General features: G+C 36.0%; 1 long non-coding RNA gene across 1 annotated transcript in view; it reads left to right on the plus strand.

The window, feature by feature from the left end:
• Window positions 1-2,320, plus strand: part of LOC136847031 (uncharacterized) — a 3,741-nt gene extending 1,421 nt beyond the window's left edge. The window contains exon 3 of the long non-coding RNA XR_010855592.1: window positions 333-2,320. This is a non-coding gene — a long non-coding RNA (uncharacterized lncRNA). The remainder of the gene's footprint in view (window positions 1-332) is intronic.
• Window positions 2,321-12,098: the final 9,778 nt, after the last annotated feature.

Raw genomic sequence — 12,098 nt, forward strand, 5'->3', positions numbered from 1 at the left:
ATATATATATATATATATATATATCCATAAATGTTGTGCAACAAAGAGAACAAAAGGAAATTCACTTTTATATTTCCTTCCGCCATTCTTCGTTGCTAAAAAAATGAACCGAATATAGAAACGCGCCATATTACAGTACTTTATATATGTGTGTGTATATGTATATATATATATATATATATATATATATATATATATATATATATATATATATATATATATATATAGAGAGAGAGAGAGAGAGAGAGAGAGAGAGAGAGAGAGAGAAATATGTCTGTCATGCACGTTGGTGTCCCAGTCCTGTCAGTAAAGGATTTTCACTTTCATTACAGATCTCGAGCTTCATTGCCATGTACGTGGTGATTCTACACCAGTTCCGGACCAGCGAGAACGGGGACAAAACCCAAGATTTTGAGAATTCTCTGAATTCAACAGAACCCTCCTACTGAAAGTCTGGCAATGAGAAACAATCCGAAGTCTGGAAAGGTATTAACCCGGTATTCATCCACCTCACCTCCGAAGTGCTAGTACTAAACATGTCGGAAGCTCCTTGGAACGCCGTGTTTAGTACTAGTACCTCGGGGATCAACGTATTGTATGCACCCATGTCTACAGTGTGAGGTCGACAAATTATATTAATACACGATATCTTCGTGCGGCCGTCTACTTAACTTAGCATGAGTTTACCCTGGACTCTGACAAAGGTGGATACATACCGTGTTAATACCCTCTGGAAATGCGTCATAATGTCTGAATGCAATTTCAAACACTGGCTTAATATTTCATATAGCATTGTTGTATTTTCTGTAGCATTACTGTTATTAGGTAGTACTCAACTAGAAATGAATCGCATCAAATAGAAACAAGTTTACCTCTTGTCCAATTTCGTCCGATGAACGTCTGTAACTACTGGAAATATTTACCACTTGTCCAATATCGTATTTCGTATCTTAATCCTATGCATATCACTATTTCCAGAATGGGAAATGTTTAACTATTCGTATGGGACACTGTATTCGTGCACTCTTCAAGTTTAGCAACTTTAAACTTTTATTCTTTTAAGATTAAAAGTCAGAATCGGACCAAGCAGCCGAAATTTAGTTCTGCCTGTGTGAGGAGAGGGGAAAAAATGTACTAATATAAAGTCATTCGATGGCTAGGAACCCACCTCTTGAAAAGAAGAAAAAGTGCAAGATAACATTATGAAAATAATATCATGGTATTTAAAAATCAACCTCTGAAACTAACAGACAATAAGAGAAGGTTGTTTTACATCATGAACAGATCAATTAATTAGTGCCAATGCATCAATTAATTAGTGTCAAAGCCTTCCGCATTTTATGAACTCTGAGAACATACATGATACAAGGCAGGAAGTGACTATGAAACAGAGAACTCCCACACTGATAAGTTAAATCAAAATATGGCGCCAATATCTTATTTTGTTTTTCTTATTCTATTTCCTTGAGAGAGAAGCATACTGGAATAACAGCATACGATTGAATGAGTGTAGAAAAGCCTAATGTACATAAGCCTTTGGAGATTTTTTTGGCTTTTAAAAATGGGTCCTGTATGAAGAATACATTAGAATATTACATTTCATCCATGCTAAGAGTTCTTAGCAATGATCAGATTATTTTTCTTTATTATATAAAATTTGAGAGCTAAAGGAGATCTCAAAAAAGGAAACTAATTCCAACTGAAAATTCACGAGCGAAGGTAAGAGGATCATCACGTAGGTGCAGGAAGTGTGAAAGAAGAGGTGAAAGCAATAAGACAAGGAAAAAAAAAAAAGATGAAACAGTGACAAGGTATTTTTTACTTAGGAATGAAAATGTCAACAATAAGCTGCTTGGTTACGTTGTAAGGAACTTCTGTTCCATATTATTAAGAATGTATGAATGAAGGGTTGTTCCAGCTCATGAAGACCAAGTGTATTACTGTATTCAAATACTTGCTCCTGGTTGATTATATCGAAAACGACTAGTTTGTAAAACACATTCATTCACAGTAGAAGTAAGTCACACAAGGTGAAATAACATATTCAACTTCAGTTTTAAGTGTTTTAAAATAAGCACAACAAAGCACAATAGATAAATAAGTAAAAATACCTGTATAAGAAGCAATATAAAGGCTAGAATACAATCTCTTATTACTATATCTGAAATGCATGTTAATAATATGTCTGTTCCCTTTCAGATAAAGATCCTTTCTCGTTCTTGTATTAGGAGCCAATGCTCCAACATAAAAATCTTGCTGTATCCACATCTGACGTGCCTCACTCAGTCAATATAACTCATACCCATTAACAATAATCGTCACTATGTATCCTATCAATAAACGATGTATTTACATTTGCCTCTCATTATAACGATCCATCCTGCGTTAAAAGCATCACAAATTAAGAGTAAATTATTAACACTTACTCTTGCGGGTAGTTCATGTGGCCTCATTTTGAACTATTAGCTGTAACACCATAGTTTCTAGGCATCATGTTTAAGGATGAAATTGATATTGTAAAATTTGGTATCTGACATGTCAAAAGATTACTGTAGATTAATGCAATATATGGATGTCAATGTCTCTTTGACGGCACCTGATCTACAGGGATCATAGGTCAAAAACTGAAGTTGCTTTGGAAACAGAAGTGAAATTGGAAGCTATCTTTGATTTCATGGTACTGCATCATATTACCCTATCTGAGCAACTTTTTACATCACAAACTAAATAGGGGGAAAATGACTAAGGTACAACACAGCCACCAGTACAATAGCTCATAATGGTACCTCAAGTGGACTGCTGGGACCACATGCAGCAGTTTGTAATGTGGCAGACACCTGAACAACGGAACAAAATACATTACAATCATTAGTGACTGATGGAGACATGGCTATGTTTGCTGCATTGTGCAAACGAAGTGATAGTTTTGGTCCATACGACCGGAAATAATCAGTCATAAAAGAGGAGGTTATGTAAGTCTTGTCTCCTAAATGCGTTGCTAGAAATTTATAAACTTGAAAGAATTTGCTACATAAAAAGGTAAAAAAATAGGGAAAACACGAAAAACATCTTAGGAGCAAAAACAAGTCAAGTGATATAGTTACAGGCAGCTTATGATAATGCTGTGAGAAGGAATAAAAATAAAAGTTTGGAGGAAATAAGCATAAGATATTCTCTCCCCTCAATATCAATGTACTAGCAGAGCCAACGAACCGCAGCACCATCTCTACCCTAGTGTTTTATAGAAAAGCCGAAGCAGGGAAAAGGGAACCCTGGTTGCATAATAAAATGAAGGCAGCATTTTCGACTGTCTGAAGATATCTAAGCTACCATTTTCATAATATAAATGAAGACTTTACAAATGTCAATCTCCTTGAAAGATGTCTGAAGTGGAAAACTCAGAATGCAAATGAAAGTTTGCTTAGTAAACGTTGGACTTCAAATAAACTTTGGAAAAATTTGAGAATAGTAAAATTTGCAGGGCAATCAGAGTTGAATTTGCTTTTTCAGTGGGGATGAACTTGGAACTGAAAAAAGTGAGCATGAAAGCAAAACACAGGAGATCTTTGAAAAACAAAGGTGAGCTACTAAACAGCCAAACTTGTGGTAGCTGCAAAATACATGATGCTAGAATTTTGGATAAATGAAGCGAGTAGATGAATGATCAAGTAAGGCTAAAGTAGTTTTTCCCAACATCACTTCAAAGGGAAGCTGTGGATAAACAATGCAAACGATGCAAAGCCAGAAACTTTCTTTTTTTTTTTAAATGGAACAAAGTGGAGCATACAGAAAACACCAAAATATCAGAAACATGATCAAGATGATGTTACCACGTGTGGTGCTTTAAGCTTTGCCCTCTTAGTGTAACAAAACGACTCTATGAAAAAGACACAGCATACAAGAAATTTCACAAGATTAAACTACCATGGATAAAATTCGTAAAAAGCAACGAAGGCGGAACTGATTGCCAGCAACGCCACCTGTTGCTTGCAAATCTGGCCAACGTATGTGGATAAAATCAGAATGTGAAACCCACTGTAATTTTGTAATACAATGACATTTCCAAAGCGATTTGAAAAATCATATAAATCTACTCATCCGAATAAATCGCTCGTAACTGGTTTTCTGTATTACGTTGTACATGAAAAAGTGCAATGGCGTAATACACTTATTCTATATAACTCCATTATTTGTTTCTTGTATCATAACTGGATTGTCGTGTTGCACAGTGATGTAATATGTAAACATTTTCACGAACTGGTTACACGTATCTTGAATCATGTAATACAGTGATAAATTGATACAACTGTTACATCGTTATCCTTTAGTGGTTATTGTTTTCAAAATAATCAGTTGTACACGCAGGGGATGGTTTGGTATGAGTAGGTCATCTAAAAGGTATACTTTACTCCGTTCTGTTGTTAATTCAGCTTTAAACTGACACGGGAATCTGATACAAATGCAGCCCGTATAAGTCGGTTTATTCAGTAATAATGTGCTGTATTAATAGAAAGTCATCATACACTGGGACGCATTCGCTAATTAAATGATAAATGTTGTTAGAATTATCTACATAAACAGTAGTTAGGTCTTCAATGTTAACGTTTCAGTCAGCGGAAAAAAGGACTTTAGTGATCATGAAGTAATTTTTTTACTACTGGATCCAAAGTAAGAAAACGATAGGAACTATTACACAAGCTCATATCTTGGCTTGTCAGCTATTTTTACAAGTACATCACACTTTTTCCAAGCTTATGAAAGTCTAATACGGTGTGACTACAGCAAAATAAATCTGCAAACCTAGATAAGTCTACAACCCTCATCGTTTTGCTATAAGGCCTACACTGGTAAATTGCAAGAAAATTCTTAGCATAAAAATCAGTCTATTTTCACATAAAATGTATCCATTGGAAACTAGCCACAGTAACCACAGCATGGAATCGGGGGATTTATTCCATATTTTTGTAAACTGTTGCATATACTAAATACTGTTATGACAAACGTGCCATGTGATAACATGTCATCAAATACTGTTTTGAGCGATGCAAAATACTCTGTGTGTAGTTCAACATTTGAAGAAACTCCAGCAACATAACATAATAAAATAACCCGATTACTGAAAGATGGAAGGCGTGCTTTGTGCAGGACCCTGCGACTTGATAAAGACACACCTAGTAGGGCGGTTTGGGGATAATATTTATTCCCCATAATAATTCCTATCAAAACCTACAAAATTAGTTTTGTGCCCTGAAGAATCTTTATAAAAATTATAAACGAAACGACACTGATTCTTTGGAAAACAAATACAAAATCTAAATCAGAAGGGTAAAGGGTGGGAACAAATTAACTGCAGAAATTAAACTGGCTTCTATTATCTACACAGAAGCTCAACGATTACCAGCTTACTAAAAGCACCCCTAACATATTCTTCTCCCCTTAAATTCTTTGTAGGGTTAAGGCACACGCCTAATTGCTGTGCAAACATCTCACTGCTGTGAATCTTTCTTTCATACATAATTAAGACTATGATTTCTGTGACCTTGCGGTTAATTGTAGTTTTTTAATTTTTTGGTGGGTAGATCATTAATTTGGCTAAAATATCACACCATAAATATGGAAGTCGAGTCATCAACTTTAAAGGTAATTTAAACTTCACCTAAAGAATATTTAAAAGCATTTAACAAGTCTCACTATGATTAAATTGTAGCCTTCCAAAATGTAAGTTGCGCGAATATAAACAAATAAAAGTCTTCAGGTGAAAAATAAATATTTGAAAGCAATTAAGAAGTCTTACGAAGATTAAATTGTAGCCTTCCAAAATGTAAGTTGCACGAATATAAACAAATAAAAGTCTTTAGGTGAAAAATAAATATTTGAAAGCAATTAAGAAGTCTTACGAAGATTAAATTGTAGCCTTCTAAAATGTAAGTTGCACGAATATAAACAAACAAAAGTCTTCAGGTGAAAAATAAACATTTGAAAGCATTTAACAAGTCTTACTAAGATTAAATTGTAGCCTTCCAAAATGTAAGTTGCACGAACATAAACAAATAAAAGTCTTCAAGCGAAAAATAAATATCTGAAAGCATTCAACAAGTCTTACTAAGACTAAATTGTAGCCTTCCAAAATGTAAGTTAAAAGAACATCAACAAAGAAAATTCTGAAGGTGATTAGTCAGCCGGTGCATACCATCAAAGAAACCAGTTCAATGCTTTTCTGAAGCAATTTATACGAAGAGAAAGAAAGAGGGGAAGTGATCAGCTTTTCCTCTAATAATAATAAAAAAAAACATTCCCTCTTTCATGCTCTAAGGGTTAAGGTCCTAATACCACCACCACCACATATCCCAGCCCGGACGCCCTTTTATCTGCGCATTCGACCTCTTTCATAAGATTACAGGGAAAAGGAGAGAGAGAGAGAGAGAGAGAGAGAGAGAGAGAGAGAGAGAGAGAGAGAGAGAGAGTTTATTGAGCTTAAGGGACCTTCATACAGGTGCCTTTTTAACCTGATTTAACGATCCTTGGTTTAATGTTGGGAGATTTATTTTCCTAGGGGTGTTCACTCCCTGCTTCCCTCTGTTTACCGTTCTGAGCTCTCTCTCTCTCTCTCTCTCTCCCCTCGCTCCACCTCTTTTACAGTGTGTTCTGTACACTATTCTTCCAACGCCCCTAACCCTGCCCAGAATGAACACAGAGAGAGCAATGAGAAGCTTGTCGATGTTCGTTACTTTTAGCTGTTTAGATCCGTAATCCCTTCACCTAATTAAAGCAAGAGAAGCTCAAAGCACGCCTCTTTAAACACCAGTACTGTAAGCAACTCACATTATTGAGTAAAAGCAAAGAATCCACAAAGATAAAGCCTCGTCTTGAAGAGTATTTCGTAAAAGAAAAATCTGACTTCAAGATCAATTTTTCTAAAACAGAATATCATGGATAAAACAGGAAGCGGACTTCATCAAAGACCATATAAATCGTTCACCTAACTTGTACCCTCATACATAAATTGAAAGTTAGTTATAAATTGATCACAATTTATAATTGAAAAGAAAACTGGATGCCCACCATGTCTGGCTGTCTGTCTGTCTCAAGAACACAAGTGAGAAACAAATAAAGGTTACGTTGCAAGTGATTTTATAGAATAAATGGCCATAAACAATAAAAAAGTAAGAGAACACCAGTACCAGGTCCACGTCCAGACATTGCAGACAAGTATCACGTCCAGACACTGCCGGCAGTGACAAGTATCCAGTTATAATGAAAAGTCTCACATCTGCAAAGGCACTGACTTTCATATAAACCATGACATTTACCGTAAAGGTTTTCATCATATAGGTGAACGGAGCTTCAGTAAATGACGACGCCATGAAGTCACTATTTCATCTACTAAATAATAGAATAGAATAACATAGAATACACAACTTAGGGCAAAGTCCAAGCGCTGAGACCTATGAGGATCATTCAGAGCTGAAACGGAAACTGACAGTAAAACGGTTTGAAAGGTGCAGCAGGAGGAAAACCTCGCAGTTGCACTATAAACCAATTGTTAGGAGAGCGTGGAAATTAAGATGGAAGGAAGAAAATAGGAATGCAGGTACAGTATAAGGAATGAAAGGGGTTGAAGCTATCGGGGCTGAAGGGACGCTGCAAAGAACCTCAAGTAATCACCGCCTGGGATGCACTGATGGCGCTACCCCCCTACGGGAACTAAATAATATTCGTCATAGATATTTTCCTAAAGTTTATGGCGTTAACTGGAACATTCTTGAAGATGCATGATAAACCGAGTATCATAACTGTTAATGGCATATACAGAAAGTTGACTGCTGTCACCAGAAGGCCATTCGGATTCATACTTGCAGCATGGTATCAGCAATGTGGCAACATCCCACTAACTGTCTGGAGATCACAAAGAACTAAGTCAGTCAGGCAGTAAGTCGCCATCTGTAGGGTAACAATTTGCATCACTTTGTACAATCATCACACACACACACACACACACATTCACCAATTCCTGCTACTAAACTCTTCGGGGTCCCCCCTCTCCTCTCCAAGATCATTCTTTCGTTTTATGCGCTTTCCCCTCACTCTGTTTGTCCCCTTCCTCGCTTCCCCTCGTCGTATTATCTCGCAAAGGCAGTTATTGCCGGTATTCGCCCAACCCTCAGTCCCATCGTGCCGTCTACTAAAAGCGACCATTGTGCGTTAGAAGAATTACAGATGTTCTGTCTCATCGTGAGGGACAATTAGAGGTACTTTTATTGCCCCTGTGTAATGTATGACCTTACGGAGTGTCGGGCCATCACAAAGTTATCTTCCAGTTTACTGGAAACTACGTTACCAAAATAGGTAACCTAAGCTCACTACATTTTCGGTTAAAATGTATTTACATAGAACGACAGAGAGCTCATTTTGTAACACAGATGTTGCCATTCTGCACACGATAGGTTATACGATGAAATTTTCCTTTATGTATATCTAGCCAAAATAATTCTCTTCGTCACTTAAAAATATAAAGAGATGCAAACAGTATACCTATAAAATATATATATGAAAATCATGACATGACTGGGCCCTACAGTGTAGAAACTGGCACAATAACATTTCAAATATCAAACTTTCTTAATCTTATCGGCAATTATGCCACTGACAATGAAACTATTTCCGAGTCAAGATGGTTGAAAGTATACTTAAAAGCTGGGTATCTGAGTAACCTTGATATTTGCGGAGTAAGATTTAAATGTAGGTTGTTAACTCAAATTCTCAATATAAACAAGAGTACTATATTCACAAAAAGTCAAAGATGATTTTGCAATGAAAATTATCAAAATCTTGAAATAAACATTTTCTTAGATTTTAATAAAGAAACTTTCCGTTCATTTCCTCAAAAAATCGACTAAATGCACTAACTACGTGTAACACCGTGCAGCAGTTACCCCGCCTCTTCAAAAGTTACATTTAGTTTATTCAACGCCTCTTAAAGTGCAGCCGTACAGAACATCTCATGCTAACAACCGAAGCCCAACGATCTCCACCGTATTCCTATAGGAATGGAACAGAATATGAAATTTAGGCATAATGCCAGGCACTTGGGGGTAAGAGTGAATGAAAATGAGAATGAAATAAATAAGGAATTAAAAATGAAAATGAGAATGAAATAAATAAGGAATTAAAGAACAGAAATTTTGAAGATGATCAATGTTTAAGAGTGTACAAACCTCAGCAATTTAATCACTATTAAATTAAAATTACTATAAATAATATTCAAAAAGGATACACATAAAATTATCACATCTTTTCATAAAAACCGGAAGCCTTGAAAAATCTAATGACATGACCAACATCAATGTTGTCCCTTAACATTTCAATGATTGTTTTACCAACTAAACGGTACATCAGCCTTTCATTAACCTAATATTTTATTAACCAGAATGTGCTGAAATATCCATGAACCGTCACAGTGAACACATACTGGAGCACTGGCCGTATCTCACCTTTTTTTTTTTTATCCAGTGACTTGAATTATATAAAAGAGCATCTCCCTATGTCTAGGTTAGCCAAGGTATACCAAAACAATCTTCAGTGTACTAAAGATTACTCATGTATCTGAGCATTTTAATAATATAAGCAATATCCCAGTATGAAAGGTAATGAACATATTGTTAGAATATAGAGTAGAATAGAAAATTTAAGTCAAAGCCGAGCGCTGGGAACTATGAGGTCACTCAGAGATGAAACGGAAACTGTTTGCAAAAAAGGTTTTAAAGTTGTAACAGGAGGAAAACCCCGCAGTAGCACTATGAATCAGCTGTTAGGAGAGGGTGGAAAGTAAGATGGAAGAAAGAGATTATGCACGTAGGTACAGTAAAAGAAATGAAAGGGGTTGCAGTTAGGGGCGGAAGGGACGCTGCAAAGAACCTTACGTAATGCCTACAGTGCATCGCATAAGATGCACTGACGGCACTACTCCCCCCACCGGATGAACATATTGTTGGCGAGAACACTGCCGGTGGTCATAAGGCTATATATTTATTCAGTGGCTTTCCTGGTAGAAGTTCCTGTTTTCCCTCTGACATAAAATTGGCTGAATACCGCGGTAAACGGTGTAATATAAGAGTTAACGAGGTCATTAGAGGGAGGTGGTATTCATAAACAAAAGCAAATAAAAACATGCTGTTTTTTCGTCGTTCTGTGTTAGTCCCGAACAAGTCGACCCTAAATATGGATACTTCAAAGGAATGGACTTAATAACAGAGTACGAATAGCGGCCAAAGAAAATAGATGTATATAAGGATAATTAAAGTATAAGATTAATTTAAGTACGTTACCAAGTACTGCAAAACTGAGCAAGGTCCTCGATAAAACGCGAAACAAATGAAGGTGAATTGTGAATATCCCGCGCCAAAGAGAACATCACCATCCTATGGAAATTGGAGGAGGGAATTAGATAACTGGGGTGTAGCGATTATACATGAAACTTGAGAGACAAAGACACCGAGATTAGGAGGAATTAGAGTTGTTGTTCTCCAATTAGCTCTACGGGATTAGGGAGTATTAAGAAACATAAGCCTTTGGAAATTATAAGGATTAATATACAAACGCCCAAAAGCGTCTGCGTATGTATGTAGCACTGCAGAGCTTAACGATTTCTTTACAGCAATGTAAATAGGAAAATATCACTTGCAGCTACTAGGAACTCAGAAGCATGGAAGTTTTTGAAAAATCAAATCACTATTGAGTCATTCATCTTTGTTAAATTATGAGACGAGGGAAATGGAAAATGTACAACAGACAATTGGTCCTACAAAGTTTTCTGTCCTTGAGGTTTGGGAAGTGGAGCATAAAACATTGAAAGCATAATTTAAAGAAAATTCTTTTCTCGCTAAAATGAACAGTAGTATAAGACATGCAAATATTTCATATAAATCTTCTCCTTGTTGAAGTATGGAAGTATGCCTATAAAAGGGAACAAAATCTATACGAAAATATTCAACTATCACTTGCTACAGTGGTTGATTGGTTATGCTGGTGTTTCTATGGAAAGACATTGGCAAAATGTGGAGTGCTATGAGAACAGCATCTATATATTTCGGACACTAGGAATTGCAGATATATATAGAAAATGGAATTCAGGCCAAAGGCCAAGCGATGGGACCTATGAAAGGTGTAACAGGAGGAAACCCTCTCAGGTGCACTGTGAAACAATTGTTAGTAGAGGGTGGAAAGTAAAATGGAAGAAAAAGAATATAAATGGAAGTACAGTAAAAGGAATGAAAGGGGTTGCAGCTAGGGGCCAAAGGGACGTTGCAAAGAACCTTCAGCAATGCCTACAGTACACTGCATGAGGTGCACTGAGGGCACTACCCCCCTACAGGATATGTTGAGTTTGCAACAGCTCAAAAATTGTTAAACACAATGCTTGGTACGTTGCCAGCAACCTGCATAACGAGTTTGGGCTTCCTTACACTGACCATATTCATAAATACTTTCTAGAACAATATAAAAGACTGCATTATTCATATAAAAGAAGGTAAAACAAAAATAAATTGTCAGTGAACGCAATTTTCATGACTCCAGACAACGCTCGTAATCCAGTGAATAATTTGATTAGTCACTAAACTTCAAATACAGTTTTCTCCGGTGTAAATTTTTAATATCTACTGAAATAAAACAAAAAATTCCTGCCGATTTTGGAAAAATTTTTTCTTTTTTTTTATGCATTAATTATTATACTGAAATGAAAAAAAAATGTGCTATCTTGGAAAAATTAGTTTTACTTTTTTTTTTTTTTTGAGATTTGTTTATAATCTAAGAAAGTCGATTCGGTATAATATATATGGTATACTGCAAATATTTTCTTATGTTTTTACCAGTTCTCTTGTAACCCTTTTTCTTCCTATACGATTTTAACTCACAATCACAATGAAGGTTACGGTCCATAAAGACGTAATGTCTGTTCCTTACATATGATGAAAAACGGATATTATCTTTTTTTGGCATATATCTCAATGAAAGCTGAGTTATATGACTTAGTAATAAACCTTTACAAAAAAAAATACGATAAAGTCAGATTTAATTGCCTTAAGTCAAAAGGTTGCCCA

The sequence above is a fragment of the Macrobrachium rosenbergii genome, chromosome 16 (assembly GCF_040412425.1).
Source record: "Macrobrachium rosenbergii isolate ZJJX-2024 chromosome 16, ASM4041242v1, whole genome shotgun sequence".
Classification (NCBI taxonomy): domain Eukaryota; kingdom Metazoa; phylum Arthropoda; class Malacostraca; order Decapoda; family Palaemonidae; genus Macrobrachium; species Macrobrachium rosenbergii.